Source organism: Apium graveolens, chromosome 10, assembly GCF_009905375.1.
Source record: "Apium graveolens cultivar Ventura chromosome 10, ASM990537v1, whole genome shotgun sequence".
NCBI lineage: Eukaryota > Viridiplantae > Streptophyta > Magnoliopsida > Apiales > Apiaceae > Apium > Apium graveolens.
Window position 1 is genome coordinate 103,170,905 of NC_133656.1, and position 11,787 is coordinate 103,182,691.

Here is an 11,787-nt window from a genome sequence, read left to right on the forward strand (position 1 = left end):
GAAAAAGTCCCAAAAATTAAGGAAAGATTCCTAAAAATGCTAGAAAATTCCTAAAAAGAGGGAAAAAGGTAAGAAAATAATATGGAAGTTTTTAAAACAACCCTGAAGCCGTGTACGAGGCAAATCGTTGTAAATGCGTAGGTCGCTCCACACTTTACACCAAAACGATACCTTGTAAGGGAACAAGTGAACTTAACTTTTGCGAAATCTTTTACGGTTTCCTAAAAGTTGGGGGGCAAATGATAGAAAATAAATAAATCTTGATTACGTAATTAAATATTGCATTAATTACACATGATTTGGGCTACATGGCCCAATAAAGAGATGTATGACATTCAGACCAAATAGGTTAACACATTGATTAGGCCTGATAAACCAGATCAGGCCTGATGGAACAAAGAAGGCCAAAAACCCTAAATATTAATTAATTTCGTAATTAATAAATAAGGGAAAAATAAGTTATTAAGGAGAGTCCCAATAAGGACATAAATCCTTGTAGATTAGCCTCCAAGGGACCTAGAAGGATAAGGAATCAGTTTCCTACCACTTAGGACTCCAAAGTCCATTCTAATTCTGAGACTTGACTACCAAGTCTCCTACACCAAGTCCAATTCAAGGACTCCCATGTTAGATATATTTGATAATGTCATGGCTAATATGTTTTATGTTTAGCTTTCAGATCTTACTTGAACAGGATAAATCAGTACTTAACTGTTGATCAGTACTTATACTGGAAGTCAGGACTTAAGGATATCAGTACGTATGTTATCAGGAGATAATCATCAGAAGATAGATATCAGAACTTAAGTGCTGAAGGACAATCAGATAAGGACAGTAGCTGATTAAAGGAAAGAAGATCAAGATAAACATAAGAAGAGATATGCATGAAGAAGGAATTCCATAAAGAATGGAATACTTGGAAGAAAAGATATCTGATTGATATATTTTAGGAAGCAGAATTATATTCCATATCAATTAGCGATTATCTTGTAACTGTGTAGTATATAAACACAGATATAGGGTTTACACTATAAGTATTATCATTATTAGAGAAGATTATTCATTGTAACCCTAGCAGCTCTCGTGATATTTGTTCATCACTGAGAGGTAACAGTTCCATACTGTAACAGAGTTTATTATTTCAATAAAGTTTGTTTTCTGTTACTTAAGTTCTTAAAGTTCGATTTGAGTGTACTATACACTGTATTCACCCCCTCTACAGTGTGTGTGTGACCTAACAATTGGTATCAGAGCCTATCTGTTAACATACATACAGTTAAAGATCCAAACACAATCATGTCGGACATAAAAACTCCAACTAAGCCTACCAAAACTAAAGAATCACCAAAGACACAAATTCAGAGTCGGTATGAGACCATCAGAGTTCCCATACTGAGACCATCTGAATATCCCATATGGAAGGTAAGGATGACCATGTTCCTGGAAGCAACAGATCCAGAATACATTGATAGAATCAAGGAAGGCCCTCACAAACCAACCACGCTTGCTGTTGCAGTTGCAGGTGAAGCAGCAAAGACCGTACCAAAAGAGAAGAGTGATTATACTGCTGAAGACATAGCATCAATTGCTAAGGATGCTAAGGTACGACACTTACTGCATAGCGCCATTGATAATGTAATGTCAAACAGGGTAATCAACTGCAAGACTGCTAAGGAGATATGGGATGCTCTGGAAACAAGGTGTCAGGGAACTGACACAATTAAGAAGAACAGGAAGACAATACTCACTCAAGAGTATGAACACTTTGACTCAAAGACTAATGAGTCATTGAATGATTTATATGATAGATTTGTCAAACTTTTGAATGATTTGTCATTGGTTGATAAAGAGTATTATCTTGAAGATTCAAACCTTAAGTTCCTGTTAGCTCTTCCTGAATGCTGGGATTTGAAGGCAACGACAATAAGAGACAACTACAATCTTGATGAAACAACTCTTGACGAAATCTATGGAATGCTCAAGACTCATGAGCTGGAGATGGAACAAAGAAGCAAGAGGAAAGGAGGAAAGTCAAGGACAGTTGCTCTTAAGGCTGAAGAAGAATTCCCCAAAGCAGCTTCCTCAAAGAAAGACAAGGGTAAAGCTCTTTTCATAAAGTCTGATACTGAGTCATCAAGTTCTGAGAGTGATGATGACTCAGATTTTGAAAGCTTGCCTGAGACTGATGCTGATGAGGAGATGATGAAGCTGTGTGCTCTTATGGTGAAAGGAATCACAAAGATTGCATACAGGAAGTTCAGGAAGGGAAATAAGTTTTCCAGGAAAGGCATAAGTTCTGATAAGAAGAATTTCAGAAGATCTGAAGGCAGAGGAGGAAAGTCTGACAGAGGAGATTACACCAATGTTAAATGCTATAACTGTGGTGAGAAAGGCCACATATCTCCTGACTGCAAGAAGGTAAAGGGTGACAAAGGCAAGGCTCTTGTCACAAAGTAGAAAAGCTGGACAGACACCTCAGACTCTGAAAGTGAGGAAAACTATGCATTGATGGCAAATGCTGATAAAGAAAGTGCTGAGAGCAGTTCTGAAGCTGCTGAAACAAAGGTACCTCAGACTACTTATGCTTTTCATACTGATGATATTAATGAGTTGAGAAGATATCTTAAAACCATGTTTGTTAGTTATAGAGATCAAACTTTAACATGTGAAAGATTAACTTCTGAAAATCTTGCATTTAAGAAAAGAAATGATTTCTTAGAAAAAGAGTTAGTCATGTTCCATCAAACTCAGAAGGATAGAGATGATGCTTTTTATGTTAGGAATGAAGTGCTAAAATTAAATGAATCTCTAAAAACTGAGTTAGAAAAGGAAAGAGAGATTATCAGGACTTGGACGAACTCTGGCAAAATAACTCAAAATTTGCTAAGTAGTGGAAACTGGAAAGAGGGCTTAGGTTATGGAGAAGATAAGAAAGATAAAGGAACTGAAGAAATTAAGTCTGTTGATAAGCAAAAGCCAAAGTTAAAACCTGTTAAGTTTGTAACTGTAAAGTCTGAAAATGAAAAATCAGAAGTTACAAAGAAATTAACTTCTGACAAACTAAAACAGGAAAAGACAGCTGAAGTGAACATAGGCTTAATGACAAAGAAGCAGCTTAAGCATAAGCTGAAAGATGTGAAGAATGCAAACAAGGTAAAATCACCTAGGAAAAATAGGAATGGAAAGGAAGGTGTGAATAAAAGCAATAATTATAAACCTGTTCCTGATGCTTCTAGGAAAACATGTCATAACTGTGGAAGTTCTAACCATCTGGCTTCTTTTTGCAGGAAGAATAAGAATATTAACTCCTTACCTTCAAAGTCAGGAGTTAAGAGTCAGTCTGTTAGATACAAACCACAAAATCCTTGTTTTTATTGTGGTAGTTTATGGTATTCCATTTATACTTGTAAGGAATATCATAGCTTGTACTATGATTATTATCGAATAAAACCTTCTTTGAAGAAAGTTTCCATTGTTCCTTCTAGTGTAAATTCTGATTCAAAGTCTGATAGTGTAAGTTCTGATAAGAAAAATGTTAACATAAACTCTGATGCTAAATCCGCTGCAAATGTTAACAAACTTAATAAGGCCAAAGGATCCAAGCAAGTCTGGGTCCTTAAAATTAATAATTAGTGGTCTTTGTGATTGCAGGGCAACAGGAAAAATATTCTAGTTTTGGACAGTGGATGTTCAGGACATATGACTGGAAATAAGGCCCTGCTATCAGACTTTGTGGAGAAAGCTGGCCCAAGTGTTTCTTATGGAGATGGCAACATTGGAAAAACATTGGGATATGGCAATATCAATCTTGGAAATGTCATAATTAAACAAGTAGCTCTAGTCTCAGGACTTAAACACAACCTACTGAGTATAAGTCAAATCTGTGACAGAGGTTATCATGTTGATTTTTTTGAAGAACACTGTGAAATTGTGAGTAAATCTAAAGGCAAAGTTGTTCTGAAAGGATACAGGCGTGGTAACATTTATGAAGCTAAGCTTTCAACAAGTACTGATGGTTCTGCAATCTGTCTGATGAGTAGAGCATCAATTGAAGAAAGCTGGAATTGGCATAAGAAACTCTCTCATTTAAATTTCAACAATATAAATGAACTGGTCAAGAAAGATCTTGTGAGAGGATTGCCAAACACAGTATTTGCTCCTGATGGTCTTTGTGATTCATGTCAGAAAGCCAAACAAAGAAAATCTTCATTCAAGAGCAAGACTGAATCATCAATTCTTGAGCCTTATCATCTAATACATGTTGATCTATTTGGTCCAGTAAATGTCATGTCTATTGCAAAGAAGAAGTATGCGTTGGTCATAGTGGATGAGTTTACCAGATACACATGGGTGTATTTCTTGCATACAAAAAGTGAAACTGCATCAACCTTGATTGATCATATCAAACATCTGGATAAAATGGTCAAAGATTCTGTGAAAGTTTTAAGGAGTGATAATGGCACTGAGTTCAAGAATTTGATAATGGAAGAGTTCTGCAAAAGCCATGGAATAAAGCAGAAATTTTCTGCTCCTGGAACTCCACAGCAAAATGGAGTTGTTGAAAGGAAGAATAGAACTCTCATTGAAACTGCACGTACAATGCTTGAAGAAGCAAAGCTTCCAACCTATTTTTGGGCTGAAGCTGTGCAGACTGCTTGTTTTACTCAAAATGCAACACTCATTAACAAGCATGGAAAAACTCCATATGAGATGGTGAAGAAAAAGAAGCCAAATCTGAAATATTTTCATGTATATGGATGCAAGTGTTTTGTTCTCAAGACTCATCCTGAACAGCTATCAAAGTTTGATCTAAAAGCTGATGAAGGAATCTTTGTTGGATATCCACTTTCCACAAAAGCCTTCAGAGTCTATAATTTGAGAACAAAAGTGGTCATGGAATCTATCAATGTCTCTTTTGATGACAAAAAGATTACTGGTCTTGAAGATTTCATTGACCATGATCAGCTGAGATTTGAAAATGAAGACTCAAATTCTGATACAGAAAATCTTGACAGTCTAAGTCCTGATACTGTAAACTCTGATGGATTAAACTCTGATGTTATTGAAACTGTGGAGACTACGTCAAAGGAAGATGCACCTATGCAGGGGGAGCATACTCAAGATCCTACCACATCTCAAGAAACATCAGAACATGCATCTGGCTCTTCAAGTTATGATTCGTCAAGTTCTGATAAGCCAAGTTCTGATAGTGCTGAAAATCTAAATACTGAAGAATCCAACTCAGAGAGCATAGTTTCAGGGGGAGCATCAGAAAATGAAAATGAAAATAGCATGGATCATGGGGGAGCATCCAGTTCTAGAGAAAACCTTCCATCTGCAAGGAAGTGGACAAAATCACATACACCTGATTTGATAATTGGAAATCCTGATGCAGGTGTCAGAACTAGAACATGTACTTCAAATGAATGTCTTTACAATTATTTTCTCTCTCAGACTGAGCCAAAGAAAGTGGAAGAAGCTCTTCAAGATGCTGATTGGGTGCAAGCAATGCAGGAAGAGTTGAATGAATTTGAAAGAAACAAAGTCTAGACCCTAGTGCCAAGACCCAAGAATAGATCTGTTGTTGGTACAAAGTGGGTATTCAGAAACAAAACTGATAGTGATGGCATAATTACAAGGAATAAGGCAAGGCTGGTTGCAAAAGGATATTCTCAACATGAGGGAATTGATTATGATGAAACATTTGCACCAGTTGCTAGGTTAGAAGCCATAAGGATATTCTTGGCTTATGCTGCTCACAAAAAGTTTACTGTCTTTCAAATGGATTTGAAAAGTGCTTTTCTCAATGGAGAATTGGAGGAGGAGGTATATGTTGAACAACCTCCAGGTTTTGTAGATACCAAACATCCAGACTATGTCTACAGGCTTGATAAAGCACTTTATGGACTTAAGCAAGCTCCTAGAGCATGGTATGAGACTTTAGCTCAGTTTCTTCTGGAAAGTGGATTCAACAGAGGGACAATAGACAAAACACTGTTCTACCTCAACCATGGAAAGGACTTACTTCTGGTCCAGATTTATGTTAATGATATCATTTTTGGATTTACAAATGACAAACTTTGCAAAAATTTTGCCAAACTAATGCAGTCAAGATATTAGATGAGTATGATGGGGGAACTTAGCTATTTTCTGGGCCTTCAAGTCAAGCAGAATGAGGAAGGCACTTTTATTTGTCAAACCAAGTACACCAGAAACTTGCTGAAGAAATTTGGAATGCAATATTGTTCAAGTGCATCCACTCCAATGGCCACTGCGACAAAACTGGATAAGAATACCGGTAAATCAGTAGATATTACTGACTACAGAGGTATGATTGGCTCTACACTCTATCTAACTGCTAGTAGACCTGATATCATGTATGCTACCTGTCTTTGTGCAAGATTTCAAGCAGATCTAAGAGAACCTCACTTAACAGCTGTAAAAAGAATCTTTAAGTATCTTAAAGGAACAGCTGCTCTGGGATTATGGTATCCTAGAGAATCAGATTTTAAACTAATAGGTTACTCAGATGCAGATTTTGCAGGTTACAAAATTGACAGGAAAAGCACAAGTGGAAGCTGCCAATTTCTTGGAGGCAGATTGGTTTCTTGGTACATCAAGAAACAAAAGTCAATTTCCACATCAACTGCAGAAGCAGAGTATATTGCTGCAGGAAGCTGTTGTGCACAGATTCTTTGGATGAAGAATCAGTTACTGGATTATGGGTTAACATATTTCAAAATCCCTATTTACTGTGATAATCAAAGTGCTATTGCTATGACAGGTAATCCAGTTCAACACTCAATGACAAAGCACATCAGCATCATGTACCACTTCATCAGGGAACATGTGGATGAAGGTACAGTGGAATTGCATTTTGTTCCCACAGATCAACAACTAGCAGATATCTTCACAAAACCATTGTGTGAAGCTACTTTTACAAGATTCGTAAATGAACTTGGAATGGTTTCAGGTTCTTTCTCTAAATCTGCTTAGTCTTGTTCTGTGTTATCAGACTTTATGCTCAGTATTTATAGAATTAATCTCATTGTGTATTCTGTGCTTAATTGATAAATGTCTTTAAGTACTGACTGTTGTCTGATATATGTTTCCAAACTCTGATAAATGATATGTCTGTTCAAGTACCTATTCTATCCTATGAGGATAACTGTGCTAGATACTGACCTAGTAGTCTTCAATAAACAAATGATTCCATGTAAGAAGTAATTATTTCAGTGGAAACCCTATGACACTAGCAAATTCTGATAATGGAGCTTAGTTAAGTTTACTTTGTATATCTTATTACTAAGTCACAAATTAGAATAATGCTACTCATCTGTTAAGTTTTGATACTAGTAAAACTGCTGAATGTACTAAGTGCTGATAAACCTCACTTATCAAAAGAAAAAGCAAAAAGATCAAAGAATAAAATCAGGTACTCCTTTGAGATCTAGAGTAAAAATGTGGAAGGAACGACCCAAGTGCATTGCTGGTATTAAGTAGATATGCATTAGAAAAGCAAAATATTTTCTTGGTGACTTTTCACACTCTATGATTACTGGAGAAATACTCTGATAATAGCATAAATTCTGATAAACAGTCGTGACTCACTTACACTGAGAAGCCACTGTTAAATAGAATTTCAAAAGATGCATAAAATTAGCACAAAACAGTTGAGGTGGACTCAAGCATGAACTCATTCATCAGTAGGTTTCAGGACAATGACAGCTCTTTAGCAAAATTTTAGTTATGCCTTATTTCTAAGATGTACTGAAGTGAATCAGACTTTACTCTTTGTCTGTTATTTAGCTTAATGCACACACTAATCACTCCATCTGAATGATGAAAATTTCTGTGGTGGTCTATGTTATTTTAGATAAACAGTCATTATGTCATTTTTGCACAAATTCTGAGGACAAGTTCTAGTTACACGTTCTGATGATTAAGTTCTGAAGTCTATAACTCAGAACTTGTATGAGGATTTACTAAGATGGGCATTCCTTTTTCGAGTTAAGAAATTATGTTCTGATGACTGTTAAGTTCTGGTATAGGTCTAAGTTCTGATTTCTCAGTCTAATCCTTTACTTGGCTTATCTGTGAATAAAATTTGATAACAGTCTCAGTTCAAACTAGAATATGTTGAAGTGGAAGATTAATAGACACTATGATTAGGATTAATGGTATTCGTACTTGAACAGTCCACTGTTTCTTGTTTCTTGTGCGTTTTAAACCATGATTCCTCTTTCCAATGAATGTTATTCTTTTTCAAAGTCTAGGGAGACGAGGTAGAATTAATTCTATCTGTCAGCATTCAATTTCTTTGCGTCTCCTGGAATTCTCTTGCCTATATAAGCAGCCACTTCACATCAGTCTTTCCATCAAATTCTTCTCACACACTTATCTTCATAATTCTTCTTTCAAAAACACAACGGTCAGATACAACATGTTTTTGAACTACCAAAACTTCAATATGGAGCTAAGATGTGCCGAGTGGCAGCAGGAATGGCATGTCACAGCCATTCCTGAGGAGATATGGGACTCTGTCCCACAGGAGGTACTGACACACCTTCTGTTCTTCTATATGGACTACCATCACCATCTGGAGCGATTGGAGGAGGAAAGGCTGGAAGCTCCCCGCCAGCAAGAGCGAATCATCAGACTCGCCATTCTGTTTGTCGAGAGTAGGAAGAAGAAGATGACTTAATCTTGTCTTCTTCCTGTTTTTCTTTATCATCAGCTTTGTCAGGCTTCTTAGCTAGGACTAAGGCTGTTGATGTTAGGTTTAGAAGCTTAGGGAAAATCTTGTATAAGTATTGATGTAATTTCCATTTCGTAAATGTATTGTCTTGATATATTAATGAAAGTTTTTTTTACTTCAAGATTTTGTCTCTGAGTTATTTTATCTTGTGTTGATAAATCCTGATTGATATTCTGATGACCATATAAATTTTGTTTTATATTAAGTTCTGATTCATTTTCAGCACTTACTTATCTAATTTATCTTGGTCATTTTCATGTGATGTATTTTCAGAATATCAATGATGCAGTGAAAAATAATTCAATCAGTGATAACGGTTTAAATTTTGAATTAAAATTGTTTCTCTTGATAAATGGAACGGTTTTTTCCTTGAAACTAGGCAAATGGGTAAGTAATGATTCCTATTTTCTCGAGCCCAGTAACTGTCCGTTATTACTGCATGTCTGACAGGTGTCCAACGGTAACATTTTTGTTCAGAGTATAAGTACAACAGAGAGAAGATTTCTTTAATCTTTTATTTTCTTCATATTTTATCTCTCTCCTTACTTTTACTCTCTTTCTCTTTATTTCTCACGTTGGTTTTTCATACAGACATTATCTCAAACACCTAACAGGCATACTTGAATCTCATTTTTTTTTCACATGGCACCAAAGGATTTAATCATTGATGGAGCTAAGTTTGTCCCCAACAACTATGCTGCAGTTCTTGATCACACTGAAGCTCCATCTGAATTGCACTTTGTGCAAGATCTTTGTTAGGAATATATGTGCATTAGTTTGATGATATGTTTAACAAAACACTTAAGTAGAAATTTAGTGTCAGTAGCCTCAACGGATAAGACCACTTTGGCTATCCGTTGATGGTGTAGCTTTACTTAGAAATAAGTCTAGTATTGTAGCATATTTCAGTCTCTGTATTTAAAATGTAATTCTTAGAAGTTGAGAGAAACTATGAGTCATGTTGACTACTAGATGATATGCAGATAGGAAGGCCAATTGTAAATATTTCATGCCTTGTAATTTTGTATAAATGAAGTGGTATCAACGGATGACTTAAAGACCTTCAACGGATGAGAAGCTAAGCTTCAACGGATGTCTCTAAAGCTTCAACGGATAACATCCTTCAACGGATGAGAGCATCAACGGATAAATGCATCAACGGATGAAAGCTTCAACGGATAACATCCTTCAACGGATGAAGTCATCAACGGATGAAAGCTTCAACGGATGTTCTGCTAATTAGCCGTTGATAAGTGGTAGTTGTACCTACAGACAGAGGCACATGGGTTGACAGAGAAAACTGAGATGTGGTAGCCGAATTTCAGGATCAACAGAAAAAGCAGCCGTTCTTCTTTAGTACAAAGATGCAATAGTCAACAAAGTACTGGAGTGAACAGGAAAAGAAGCAAGTGAAGAACTTATTTTACTATTGTAATTTTATATTGTTTTTCACTTGTACACTTGGTAATATATAAACCAAGAAGAAGTTAGTAATTAGAGATAGATTTTTCCAGAGCTGTTAAGAAATATCTTGAGAGAAAATTCATCTAGTTTGTACTAGGATGCAGCTGTGATCAATATTGTTGAACACAGATTTTCTAATATACCATCTCTGGTGGAACAACAAATCCACCAGAAAAGTTTTTAAAGTTTGTTGTGTTCTTTACATTTTGTGTTTGAATATATATCTGTCTGCATTAGCTCAAAGCAATTCATACACTTGTTCATCTAGAACACACTGCTTTAATAAACTTCTCAAAACCTGAAAAAGTTTTGAGATTTACATTCAACCCCCCTTCTGTAAATCTCATTGTTAGTCCTCTAGGAATAACAATTGGTATCAGAGCAGGCTCTTGACATACAAAGAGTTTAAAGATCTTGGAATCTAACAAAGATGAGTAAGAAGGATATTGGAGTAAAGATCCCAGTTCTTGACAAAGACAGTTATCACCACTGGAAGGTGAAAATGCACCTTCATCTACTCTCCCAAGATGAAGGTTATGTAAACTGCATTGAGAATGGTCCTCACATTCCCCACAAAGTAGCCACAGTTGCTACGGCCACAATTGCTGTTGGTCAATCCATTCCAAAACCTAGAGCAGAATGGACAATGGAAGACACAGAAGAAGTCCACAAGGATAAGAAGGCTATGAACATTTTGTTTAATGGTCTTGACAAGGATATGTTTGATAATGTGATAAATTGTTCAACTGCCAAAGAGGTTTGGGACACAGTTCAGTTGCTGTGTGAAGGTACAGAACAAGTAAAAGAGAACAAAATGCAGCTTCTCATTCAACAGTATGAGTACTTTCATTTTGAAGAGAATGAATCTTTAAATGACACATTTAATAGATTCCAAAAGCTGTTGAATGGACTGAAGCTGTATGGTAGAGTGTACCAGGTGAAGGATTCAAATCTTAAATTTTTGAGATCCTTACCAAAGGAATGGAAACCCATGACTGTTTCCTTAAGAAACTCTCAGGATTATAAGGACTTTACTCTTGAAAGATTATATGGAATCTTGAAGACTTATGAACTAGAGTTGGAACAGGATGAGGTATTGGAGAGGGGGAGAAAGAAAGGAGGTTCAGTTGCATTGGTAGCTGAAAATGAGAAAGAATGCAGAAAAGAAACTGTGAGATCTACATCAAGCTCCAAAGATGGTGTAAGAAATCCAGAATCAGACAAGGGTAAAGAGCAAGTTGCTGAAAATGAAGACAACTCCAGTCAAGATGACTCTGATGGTATTGATGAGCATCTTGCATTTCTGTCCAGGAGATTTGCAAAGATGAAGTTCAGGAAAAACACTAGAGCCACTAAACCCTATAAGAACATGGTGGACAAATCCAAGTTCAAGTGTTTTAATTGTGGTATAAGTGGACACTTTGCAAGTGAGTGCAGAAAGCCAACCTCTGAAAAGAAGAAATTTGAACAAGTAGATTACAAAAAGAAATATTTTGATCTACTCAAACAGAAGGAGAGGGCTTTCATTACTCAAGAAAAGGACTGGGCAGCTGATGAGATGAGAG